Below are 13358 nucleotides of genomic sequence, written 5' to 3' on the forward strand. Positions count from 1 at the left end.
TGTTCTTGTTGAATTAGAAATTGCCTCTTTAGAAAGGCAGTATTGCCAAAAATATGGTCTACAAATGTTACCAAGGACTAGCACCAAAGTGCTTTGTTTCAACCATGCTATTTGTTGGCATGACTTTCCTTGGAAGTCATTCACTGGTTGCCTTTAAAAAAATTTAAATTGTGGTTTTGCTTAAAACACAGCAAAAGATTTGTATACAATAAGTTGCTCGTGGGGGAGCTTGTGTGTGTGTGTGTGTGTGTGTGTCTCAAAAGAAAGAGAACAAAGAAAGCAGGCTTTTGATAAGACCCCCTTAATTCAAAATGCTGAAATTCATCAGCTCCTTCTTCCCTCAGTAAATCTGTTCTTCTCCCTTTCACAAATACGGTCCATGTTCTGTTTTGCCCCTCTTCAAATAAGCACAGTAATTCTATTCCGATTGACAAGAGTTGAGGTTGTCTGTGTAATTCTGGGGCCACTTATAAACATTTGTAACCTTCAGACACAATATAGGCACAGGTCTTCCTTTCAACCTGTATGTCCAGGTTGAGATCGTAGGCCTTTCCGAAGTGCCTGATGAGACTGAAATATTATATAACTCATGGGACAATGGTAAAAAAAAATCTTTTCTCTTCTGCTCTTGAAAATGCTGTTCTTAGCATTGTAATTATGGCTTTGCTAATTTGAATGAAAAGGTAAATATTAAAAGACCCACTGTTGAGGACTGCAAAGTTGTAACAGTTTTGTAGTGTTGTCATTCACAACATTGTCAGGGCATAGATCTGTGGAAAATCCCCTTACCCTACCCCCCGCGTACATACTTTCATTTACAATAAAAGTAAAGAACTCAATGAAGAGTTCAGTGCTTCACCTGTAACATCTGTCAATTTTTAAAGGTGACGCTTGGTACAGCTGGCAAGAAAAATGAGGATCATTATTTTGTACAGAAAAAGTTGTTTCAGCCGCACCTGACAAAAGTATGGTATGCACGTCTCAGTCTCCCTGGAAGCATTGGCCAGTGCTTTGGAATGTCCAGATTAGGTATCCTGGTGCCATGAAGGATAATAAATATTTCAATCTGTGTATTGTGTGTGTGTGTGTAAATTATATTTATCCTGTAATAACATAGAACAGGCTGCTCATCATAAGAGAAGCCAAGGCTTAGCCAACTGAGTCTGGAGCTGGGAAGCATGTACTTCAGTGTTCTAACTCTGGCTCTGACACTGATTCACTTGTGTGTTCAACATTCCTAGCTTCTCTGTGTCTCAGTTTCCCCAGGCCTGCTCCTGGAGGTGCTCTTCATGTAGATCCACCACTGGGAATTCTGCATGGCATTTCAGCATGTCCCAGTCTGCTGGACATAAGCACATGGTTGACTCTACCCAGGTGAATAGTCCCATAGGGAGATACAAACTTGTGTAAAATTGATCTTGTGCTTAAATATTTTTAGGGTCAAGACCATAGACTGCAAGTCTTTGGGGCCTGGGCTGTGTCTATTCCTATACTTGTACAGTGCTTAGTAGAATGGGGCCTTGATACCGATTAGGGTTTCTGGCACTATTGTAATATAAACACTAAATAGTAATAGAGAATGCTTTCAGGATTGGGCCCTCCATCTGTGACATGGGGATAATTAACACTTATATAAAACAAGCAAACAAAAACGTTTATTTAGTAGCCAACTTGAGTAAGGGTTGCGGGCCCTTTGATTTTGTTTTTGGCAGAACATGGGGAGTATATTAAAAAATATGGGATCCCAGCACATCTCAAATTCTATACTGTTTTTAAGATTCTACCTCTAGCTACTGCTATCGTGTGGGTTGGAAACTACATTTGAGCCTGGACCTTTTTTTCCCCCCCTCCACACTATATAGATCCTCTACAGAAATTCCACAGCTGTTTTTGAGCCTATCAAGAGTTGCCTGCCTTCTTTGCTGATGCCATTTTCTATACAGATCGCTGTTCTGCTGCTCAGCTCTGTGAGGAGGGGAGTGGAATCCTTTGAAACTGATGTGGCTGTGTTGCACAGTCTTCTGTCAAAGAAAACAGCAATAAAAAACCTTCTCAGCTTTCATCTTAAGTTAATTATCCAGGATCTAACAATTTTAAACAGGTGAATTTTTTTTTTAAATGTTTGACTCTGATTGCAATATTGCCAGCCATAGTTTCCAAGGTACCCCTCAGTTCTGGTGCAGTGAGTGGGCAAGCAATCGGGGCTGGGTCTACTGTTTTTGCCACCCCAAGCAGTGCGCCGAATTGCTGCCGTGGACGGCGAGGACAGTCCGTGTGCGTCAGGGCGGCACGCGTGTTTCCGTGGCGACAATTCAGCGGCAGCTTCTATGTTCAGCTGTCCACGGCGGCACAGCTTCTGCCTTCTGGCTGAAGACAGAAGCTGCCGCCGAATTGCCGCCGCTGCGGAAACACGCGTGCTGCCCTAACGGCACATGGACTGCCCCCGCCGTCCACGGTGGCAATTTGGCACGCTGCTTGGGGGCAAAAACACACGGACTGCCGCCCCTTGCAGATTGGCGCCCCAAGCACCTGCTTGGAATGCTGGTGCCTGGAGTCGGCCCTGCAAGCAATAACAGTTCTATGGGGTGAAAACTCCATCAGTGGGTTAGGTATGCAGGTTGGGGTCAGATCTAAACAATCCTAAAAGAGCCGTAGAAGATGTAGACCCAAGGAATGGTCCACACTGAATGTTTTGTGAGGAATTGAGAGTCCTGTCTCAAATAAATATGCTAGTCTCTAAGGTGCCACAAGTACTCCTGTTCTTTTTGCGGAAACTCACTAACACGGCTGCTACTCTGAACAGTCTGACTAGAGTTTCTTTAGGTGAAGTTAACAGAGAGCTGGTGTGGCATAGAACAGAAGTGGCTTCATAAAGCCTCACCAAGAAACAGCGGGGGGAAAGGAAGCAAAAGTTTCTGGGATGAGATCAGCTCCCTGCCTAAAACTTCAGAGGAACTGATGATAAAAAATTTAATTATAGAGAAGCAGTAGCAACTTTCATAGTTAAAGCTGAGTAATAAATACTTAGCCCCTGACCTGGCCTTTTTGCTCTTCAAAGTACTGTACAGATGTTAATGAATTTGTAATCTGTCCCTTCCTACCAGCTGCCCCAGGGTCATTAAAATAGCTGACAAAGAAATCATAAGAGGTATAACGTTAATTTGAAAAACATATTATATGGTGAAGAGACCGTACTGGGGAAGAGGCTTTCCCAACTTAGGCCTTGGTATTTTGGGTGCACAAGGAAATGTGTTTGTGAAAAAGTGCATGTATAAGTTGGGGTTGGATTTGTGCAAGGGTGTTTGTGTGTGCCAACCATGTGTGCATCAGGTGATTTGCACACCCAAGTTGCCCACGTGGATGTTTACAAATGTTGGCCTCTTTGATTTCAATGGCAATTTGGGAGGCACTGGGAAGATGGGATTAAGCACCAAATGTTCTCTCAAAGTTGGAAATTCCTCCCTCCCACCCCTCTTTCTCCCCAGCATTATCTTAGATCAGGTCCGCACTAGAAACCTTTGCTGGTATGGCAATGTCGTGGTGGTGGTTCGTTTGTTTGTTTATTTTGGGGTGATGTTTCTATATTGACAAAAGCCCTAGGGTAGACACTGTAATACTGCCATAAACGTGCTTTTGATGGTATGGCTTACTTTGTTTAGGGGACTGGTATAAGCTATACTGACAAAAGTACTTTTCCCCTGGGGTAAGCTATGCCTCCACTTGCCAGTATAGTTATATTGGTAGATATGCTGGCAAACCTTTTCAAGTGTAGACCGGGCCTTAGGCTAAGTTGAAAGGGAGGGATTCTTTCAGACCCAGGAGTAGGATGTAAGTGTGCTGGGACTCTGGAGGCAAACCTGGGTTGTGGGTGAAACCCCTGGGTTAGGGTGTGTTATGCTCCTCTGTCTGTACTCAGATTCACAGAAAATATGTTTTTTGTTACAGCCCCAGCTACGGAGCCTGGTTCTTTAAACTCAGACTTTGAGCTTTGGAGGTCTCTGGTTCAATCATCTGTTTCAAGAAAGCAGCTGTCACTTAAATGGAGCTCATCCGGGATTCAAACTGCTGAGAGCACCTACTTTCTTGATAGATGCCACCTTGATACCAGGGATTGAGCTGGGGTCTTCCAGAGCTAGAGTATGAGCCTCTACCGCTTGACCTAAAGAGTTAGGCTGTCAAGCTGGAAGTGACTCACATCTTCTGTGGATTTGGCACAGAGAGGGACACATTGACCAGTGGGTCACACACACGTGTGTGTGTGTGGGGGGGAGGGGGATTTGGGAAGTGTATGGTACCTTGTGGGAGGTGGGAAAACTACTGGTTTCTTTCACTTCGTTATTGTGTACTAATACCATGGATACTATAATCTAGTGTATTAATATTATACATAGGAACACAGCAATTGGTCTGATTCACTGTGGCAATGTTCTATGTAGCCATTTCCCTGACAGTGGCTAGTACCAGCTGCATCAGAGAAAGGTGCAAGAAATCCTGAACTAGGCAGGCATGGAATACCCTGCCCACAGGGAAAGCTCCTTCCTAACTCTCATCTCTTAGAGACTGGCATATGCCTGGGAATCTGATTGCTTCTATCCCTTCCAAAACTCTTGCTGTTTTTAATTCTTGTTATTGTAACTCGATGTTCTTCTTGTTATTATAAATAAATGTAGTGCTATTAATACCATATTGCTCCACACAGTACATTCTACACAAAGCTGTGCGAGTCTGATACCAAAACAGCAAACACTGCAGTGCTCTGATCAAGTTACTCCTCCATAATTGAACTTAAAAATGATTTAAAATCATAAAACGGTGGCAAGGTTCGAGTGCTTGGAACGTTCAACAGGCTGCCACTGCCTGAAAGCAAGATGGCGATTTACTCAGTAACCCCAGTAGTTGCACGCTTTGATCTCAGATGATGAGGCATGATGGGAATTAAGTTTACCTTGCTGGGGCAAAAGAGTTTGTATAGTGTGCACCAGTTAGTGACTATACCTGTTAGATCAGTGCCTCTCCACCTTTCAGACCACTGTATCCCTTTCAGAAGTCTGATTTGACTTGCATACTGCCAAGTTTCACCTCACTTAAAAACTACTTGCTTACAAAAATCAGACATAAAACTACAAAACTGTCACAGCACACTTACTGAAACATTGCTTACTTTTTTCATTTTTACCATATAATTATAAAGTAAATTGACTGCAATATAATTATTGTACTTTTATTTCAGTATATAATATAGAAAACAGTATAAACAAGTCACTCTGTATGAAATTTTACTTTGTACTGACTTTGCTAGTGCTTTTTATGTAGCCTGTTGTAACACTAGGTAAATATCTAGAAGAGTTGATGTATTCCCTGGAAGACGTCTGCGTATCCCCCCAGGGAACCAGTGTGTTAGATAATAAGGTAAAAATATTAGGTGATTTTTTTAACATTATAGTCTGAATCGTGACTGATACATTTTATCCTTTTAAAAAAAAATTAAATTATTTAGAGTGAATATTCCATCAGATGCTGGGTCTTTTGCCAGCTCAGATCAGCTGCAAATAAAATGTTAGGTATTGCTGTTGCGTCTTTTCCCTTTTTGAAGTAGTATGACCCAACTGCTGCAGCTCTGGATACCAGATTGGCAGATTGCCTGAAGTCCTTGGTCCACTGTTTAATTTACTTTTAAAAACCAATATAACAAATCATTTTTATTCAGATAAATGTGCACACCCATTGCATTTGCTTGTACTTGTATTTTCCATGACACATGACTAGAAATTGCTTGTTGGCTGAGTTCACCACCAGCAAAAGCCTGCACTTGATCAGCCCTACTTTATCACTGGCCCTACAGTTAAAGAGAATAATTATATTTAAATAAGTCTAACTGTGGGAGGTAGCATGGTGCAGTGGGTTGAATAGAGGGCTGCGCCTTGAGGCATTGGGATTTAGGGTGACCAGATATCCTGATATTATAGGGACAGTCCCGATATTTGGGGCATCAGGAAATTTAGACTTGAAATTAGATGAAAGTTTCTAACCATCAGAGGAGTGAAGTTCTGGAACAGCCTTCCAAGCAGGGCTGGCTCTAGGATTTTTGCTGCCCCAAGCAAAAAAATTTTTGGCCACTCCCCCCCCCTTTTTTTTTTTTGGTGCCCCCTGGTCCTGCCCCAACTCCACCCCTTCTGAACTCCTTCCCCAAATCCCCAGCCCCGCCTCCTCCCCTGGGCGTGCCGCCTTTCCCCCCACCATTGCTTCCTGGGGCCACCCCACGACCTCCCGCCCTAGCTCACCTCCGCTCTGCCTGCTCCCCCATGTGCACTGCTGCTCTGCTTCTTCCCCCTCCCTCTCAGGTGAGGGAGGACAGAGAAGCAGAGTGACAGCGTGTTCAGGGAGCAGGCGGAGCGGAGGTGAGCTAGGGTGTGGGGAGGTGCAGGAAGTAATGGGGGTAGAGGAACCGCTTCCCGCTCCAGCTCATCTCCGCTCCACCACCGCCGCCTCCCCCGAGCGCCCTGCCACTTGGCTTCTCCCTCCCAGACTTGCTGTGTGGTTTCGCATGCAGCAAGCCTGGGAGGGAGGGGGGAGAAGCGGAGCGGCAGCGGTGCACTCAGGGGAGCAGGCGGAGGCCGAGCGGAGGGGGCACTTTTCCCCACGCCCCGGAGTCGGCACCTATGATGGCTGGTGCCAGAATGCTGCCCCTAGAAATGTGCCGCCCCAAGCACCTGCTTGTTTTGCTGGTGGCTGGAGCCGGCCCTGCTTCTAAGGGGAGTAGTGGGGGCAAAAGACATCTGGCTTCAAGACTGAGCTTGAGAAGTTTATGGAGAGGATGGTATAATGGGATAGCCTAATTTTGGCAATTAATTGGTGTTTGACTATTAGCGGTAAATATGCCCAATGGCCTGTGATGGGCTGTTAGATGGGGTGGGATCTGAGTTACTACAGAGAATTCTTGCCTGGGTGTCTGGCTAGTGAGTCTTGCCCACATGCTTAGGGTTTAGCTGGTCATCATATTTGGGGTCAGGAAGGAATTTTCCTCCAGGGCAGATTGGCAGAGGCCCTGGGGGGTTTTCGCCTTCCTCTGCAGCGTGGGGCATGGGTCACTTGCTGGAAGATTCTCTGCACCTTGAAGTCTTTTGAACCGTGATTTGAGGACTTCAGTGGCTCAGACACAGGTTTGATATAGGAGTGGGTGGATGCGATTCTGTGGCCTGCGTTGTGCAGGAGGTCAGACAAGATCATAATGGTCCCTTAAAGTCTATGATTCTATAAAGGCACCTATCCCCCGCCGGATTTTTCACACTTGCTGTCTGGTCACCATATCTGGATTCCACTGCCTATGAAGTCCCACTCTAATCTTGGGCAAGACACCTCAAATCTCTGTCTCAGTTTCCATATCTGTAAAAGGGGGATACCTACTCCTGGTTGTAAAGTGATTTGAGATACTCCTCTACAGGTGCTATAAAACTGCAAACTCTGATTTGAATATCAATCTGCTATTACTGATTGATTACAATTGATTTTTTTATTTAAATCTTGGCTTACTCATTAGAAGAGCAATAGCATTTCTGTCTATGAAAATAAAGTTAAAGGATAATTAAAAGACCTCTTGCTGCAAACCAGTAGAAGAAAAAGAATGTCATTCACAGCCATATGCTGTTTGCATCAATCACCCTGGAAGCTCAGTGCTACTAGTTATTCCACACATTATTAATGATGAAATTGAGTTTATAGTGACATTATATTTAAATTACTCTAAAAAACGTACATTACAGGAAGATTCAGGTTACAAAAGTCACGCACTCAAATGTTAGGCATTGTCAGAATTAGGGTCTCTGTGGCATCTTAATTCAGACCCTTTGTGCATCTTTAGTTACCGGGTCATAAATTTTTTCCCCCACAGGACTCCTGCCTCATTCAGTGAGTGAGTAATTATTTAACATTTATTTTTATCCTCTACATTTAATGTGTGGCCCCAGACCTTATTTATGCCACATCCAGCCCCGAATACAGAATTATTCAGACCTTTCTGGATTTTGTAATGGGAATTTCACCGTAGCATATGGTGCTTCACAAACACTGATAAATTCACCATAACAACACCCCTATGACAGTAAGAGATTTTACTCTCCCCATTTTTACAGCTGGGGATTAAGGCTAAATTTAAGAGTCCACTAATTTTGGTTACCCAATTTAAGATGGCTAGAGCCCGACTTTTTCAGAGTACTTAGCATTATATAGCACAGGCTTTGGCAACCTCTGGCATGTGGCTCGCCCAGGTAAGCACCCTGGCGGGCTGGCCAATTTGTTTACCTGCCGCGTCAGCAGGTTCAGCCGATCGCGGCTCCCACAGGCCATGGTTCGCCATCCCAGGCCAAAGGCGGCTGTTTGAAGCGGCGCAGGCCGAGGGATGTGCTGGCTGCGGCTTCCCACCTCCCCCACTGACCTGGAACGGTGAACCGCGGCCAGTGGGAGCTGTGATCAGCTGAACCTGCTGACACAGCAGGTAAACAAACTGGCCCGGCCCGCCAGGGTGCTTACCCTGGCGAGTCGCGTGCCAGAGGTTGCCGACCCCTGTTATTGCACTTCATATGTTTTGTAGTACGCTCCAATCAACTTCAGTTGCAGCTCTGAGCATTCAGCATTTTGGCAAATCTGGCTCCAGGTGTCTCGGGTCCCAGAAAATGAGGAACACCCATGAACATTTTTTCTTTAAGACCTAGAAACTCTGTGGCAAAGGCAGGGGCAGAATCTGATCCTTACGGTGACATTCCAGGAGACCATGCTTTCTTTTTCCTGCATTTCCTTGCCACATTTGCTCCATGTCTTGCAACTTCTGCAAGTACTGAAGGCAGGGGTCTGGCAGATAGCAACATTGTCTTTTACTGCACAATCCTGATTCATCCCCAGAGCAGGCCCAGCCTGTGGGAAAAATAGTTTATGATCATGTAATTAAAGACTGCATCAGAATGTATACACACAAGGGGGCTGTACTAAAGTTGCACAGGAAACTTTAATTCTGATATTTCCTAACCTCTGAATACTTGACTGTGCAAACTTAGCATTATTTTAACATAGGGTTTTTAATGTAATTTCTTAACTAACTTCCCTGCTCCCCTTCTCTTCCCCCCACCCCCCAAAAAAACAAAAAAAACCCAAACCCTGGAAAAAATAATATTCCATCTGGGCCATCAGCAGGGTTCAGACCTTTAGATCCATAGCAGAGACTTCTCCCACATGAGCTAATGGAGTAACTGGTTGTTATCCTGTATGTGGAGCAGTCACTAGAGGTGGGTGATGAGACTCAGCTACTTGTTGACAGCAGATGAAAGGTTGAAATTCAGGAATCTTGGGTTCTTGTCCAGGCTCTGGAGGGGACTATTCAGTGATTATGGTTGCTTCTGCTTCTGTCCTCCATGTGCTCTGTTACAATCCAATCCCCCAACAATGGTTCCAGCCCCACTCCTATCCACCTCCTCTTCTCCTTCCCATATTTCCACCCCACTGATTCCTGTTCTTACCACCATCCCTGCTCCTTCTCACCCTGTCCTCCATCACATTTCCCAGCCATCTGCATGTCAATATGATAGGTAGCTTTCCTCTCTTGCTGCATGTGGCTGGCACTGCAGGAGGGGATTAAGAGCACCGAAGAGAATCTCCCTACTGTGTTCCAACATCTGGTGTCACAGTAGCCTGCAGCAACTAGGAAAGTCCTGCTCAGTTACTGCAGCCCCAGGATGGAACATGCTGAGTTGCTCTGTGGGGATGGTGCATACCCAGTACAAAAGGAATCTTTGGGGAATTTTGCTGCCAAATTCTAAGAAGTGAGCATATGTTAGCTGCAATGTTCCTGGCTGAATTTGGAAAAGGGGGTGTTACAACCACAGAAAAAAAGGTTTGTAAGAATTTTTTTGATGTGGACAAAATGACCTATTTTCTTCTAAGCACATTCTCAGAAATGGAAGAACCATTTGGGTTACAGCTTTCCACAAAAATTCAGCCTGCGGCAGACACCCCACATGGAAAATTTTAACCTGAACAGTTAAAACTTTAACAAAGTTTATAAGTAACTGAAAATGAAAGTGTTGGGAAACCTTAACTTGAGGTGGCACTACCAGCTTCACCTATAATGTGAAAAATCTGGCAACAAGAGATCACTTTGAAGGTCCCAGATGCACCTTGCAGTTTGTGTGGAACCTGAACTCAAATCCTGATCTGAATTTTGTGCTGCTTCAAGCCAAAATCTTCGTGGGTTTCAATACCCATTGCTTCATATTTTAGGGCCATCTCTACTGAGATTCTCTGAGATCAAGCAATGGATAAAAATGACCATATTGCTTTAGACCAACTCTGTAAAAATGGCTTATACCTAAAGAATATTTTGTGCTCTACCCTTTTTTCCAAAGTTTCTTTCTATCCAGTATTCAGTCTCACATATCCGGTTCTACACTGGAACCTAGTTAAACATGCCACTTTTATGGCTGTGTGTGATTTGTTTAAATCAGGTTGCTTTATAGGAGGCTATGTCTACACTGGCAATTGAATGACAAACTTTTGTCTTTCAGAGGTGTTAACACCCTCCCCCCTACCCCCGACAAAAGTTTTGCCTAGACAAGTGCCCGTGTGAACAGCATGTTGTTGGCAGGAGGGCTCTCCTATTGACAATGCAAACTCCGCTTGTTGGGGATAGAAGCTTTTCGTCAGCAGGAGAGCCTACAAACAGCAGCTACACGCACGACTTTTCGTGGCACTGGCTGTGGCGACAAAGCCATGTTGCTAAAAGCTGTGTAATGTAGACATAGCCGGAGAGTGAGACAGATTGGGGCAAAAAGGTGATGAAATTCCTTTTATTTGGTATTGGCCTGAGTAAAAAAAAAAAGTGACAACCCTGCCAATGTTGTGCATATCCCATGAACTGAGTGCTCTGTTTCCAGCTGAATGAGGCGCCAACAACTTGTTGGAGCACACATTGTTTTGTAAGTAAGCCACATTTGCTTCTTTCAGAACAAACTATGAGGTGGTGTTCTGCCTAAATTTCAATCCCCGATTGACTTAATTGCTGAAGCTTTTGTTGTCAACAAAAGCAATTATAAGCCCCACAATGGATTGAGAGGAAGGGAAATGGAAATTTCTGAGTCTCATGAAGTCGACATAACAACTGGTTTTCTCTTTGTGCATAGTATAGAGATGCATGAGGAGATGTGGATGAAAAAAAATCACCACCATTAGAAAAGACTAGCTTGGACTCAAATGGAATAATGATAAAAACTGAATTTTAACTAGTCCTGTATGGCTGGGGAGTTTTGGCTTAATTTAGGACCATGACTGATAGTCTACATGTTTTATATCTCATAGAATATCGAGTCCCATAGAACTGAATGTCTTGAACATTTTTTGACTCAACAAGCTGCACACACTTAAAAATAATGCCACAGATGTTTGTGTGCATAAATCAATTTGTCATCTATTTTTATGATGCTCACATGATGTCATGCTAAGAGCAGTACTTCAGCACTGTAACTTCATGGTTTTGAGTAAGAGAGAATTACCAAGAGGCGCTTTAAAACTTTTTGACATTCAAAATATTAGATGGGCTTGAACCTAAGCTGCATGCCTGACCACCTTGAATTTGGTGTAAGGTCAGATCCAGGTTTGAATTGTTTGACTCTAGTGCAGCTCTGATGCCAACAGTTTTGTATCATTTGTGTCTCTTGGTTTTTTCCTTTTTCTTTCTTGAGTTGAATGTGTTTGGACAAGTCCTGGGGTGGTGTAAATTGTCACAGCTCCATTGAATCAGGATCTGCTCCGTTGTAAATTAACTCCAATGCTGAGCTTGACTTTCTCCTCTCTCCATTCTTTACTCTGAACCAAAGAGTCCCCTCTCCTCTCAGCAGCTATGGCTGGGTGCTGAAAGGCTGGGACAGCGTGAGAAAGTAGGCTCAGCAGAAGAGGTTGAGAACAGCCAATGCCAGTATTAATATTCTTTCTAAACTGATGGATGAGAGAGAGGATTATAAAATTGCAGAGGGAAGTGAAACATAAATGTTTTAATTGCATTCAGGATTTTTCAGTGGTCTTGCTCATAAGGTACAGCACAGATAAGCATTTCTTGTAGGGATATTGACACAGATTGTGCAATATATTGTGGACCCCTTCCTTCTCCCCCCAAAATAAGAGGGTTTTCGTGCCAATCTGTTTTCTCCTCTCTGGTACTCTTGGTCTCACTTGGTTGCAATATGCGGTTGCATGCCACATTATGATGGCAAATCAGCTCTGAAATACTGTCCCTGTGCAACAGGAGGAAGGAAGAATATATAGCAAGCATCTCCAGCTGCCCAGTCCTCCAGCATCTGCTTAGGTCCTGAACCAGCAAAGTGTGCTGAGTCAGTTTCTACTGAGCAGTCTGACAGACATTGAGGGTGCTCAGTACCTTGCAAGATCTGGGCTCCTAGTGATTGATACCTGAAACACCTCTCCTCCATTCCAGCTGCCAAACTCTCCCACACAATTGCCTCTAACTTTTCGCAACAAATGTGATAAATAAATAACCAATGCATCCAGTTGATAAAGTCTGGCACTTTTTAGGAGCAGCACCTCTAAATCAATGTTTTGCCCTCTACCAAAGCCTTCCTATGCCTCAGCTTATATCCAACCCACCACTAACCTTTGGTTGTTGCCCTCATCACTATTAATAAAATGAAATAAATTGGCCACAGTCCATGTAAATGTCAGTCACTTCCCTGGATTATCGTCCATTGGCCTGATCCAACTTCCAGTGAAGTCAGTGGAAATGCTCCCACTGACTCTAGTGGACGTTGGATCAAGCCTGTGCAAGCCAGGGTTTTAGTGACTAGGTCCTGTAAATGGGCAGTGAACTCTACTTGAAGGCTGTCTGGTTTAGAACAATGCAATCTGTGATAGAACTCTGTTTTGCCTCCTCTCCCAACTCTGAGTCGGTAATTTCAGTATAAACACTGGCATTACAAAAACATCTTTTCCGGCCTCCTCCCCCAATAACTCACAAACAGATAAAGAAAAGCAGTTCAAAGCTGGCATATGGCTAGCTCTCTTTAAGAGTCATCTCCTAGTTAAAGACCCAATCCTGCAAGGTGCTAATTTCCTATAACAACCAAAACTGTAGTATCTGCCTACTGAGGGTATGGCTACACTTACAAATCTGCAGCGCTGGTAGTTGCAGCACTGGTCGTCCAGCTGTGCAGGGCCAGCGCTGGTGTGTGGCCACACTCACAGCTACCAGCGCTGCAGTGTGGCCGCATTTGCAGCGCTGTTGGGAGTGATGAATTATGGGCAGCTATCCCAGCATTCAAGTGGCAGCAACGTGCTTTTCAAAAGAGGGGGGTGTGGGGCAGTGT

The 13358-nt window shown here is 44.3% G+C and overlaps 1 protein-coding gene across 8 annotated transcripts in view; it reads left to right on the plus strand.

The window, feature by feature from the left end:
- The window catches only part of RNF152 (ring finger protein 152), a 77259-nt gene that overhangs the window by 1968 nt on the left and 61933 nt on the right, over positions 1-13358 (plus strand). The window contains exons 3-5 of one of the 8 annotated variants that reach the window (XR_006577031.1): positions 1258-1374; positions 1863-2101; positions 4392-5516. The exons of 3 other annotated variants lie outside the window; for them this stretch is intronic. The gene's annotated coding sequence lies outside the window, so the exon portion shown is untranslated. Of the gene's footprint in view, positions 1-884; positions 1225-1257; positions 1375-1862; positions 2102-3945; positions 5517-13358 lie in introns of those variants that run through there. 4 more of the 8 variants (XR_006577028.1, XR_006577029.1, XR_006577030.1 and 1 more) reach the window with 4 other exon arrangements.

Source organism: Mauremys mutica, chromosome 2, assembly GCF_020497125.1.
Source record: "Mauremys mutica isolate MM-2020 ecotype Southern chromosome 2, ASM2049712v1, whole genome shotgun sequence".
NCBI classification, from domain to species: domain Eukaryota; kingdom Metazoa; phylum Chordata; order Testudines; family Geoemydidae; genus Mauremys; species Mauremys mutica.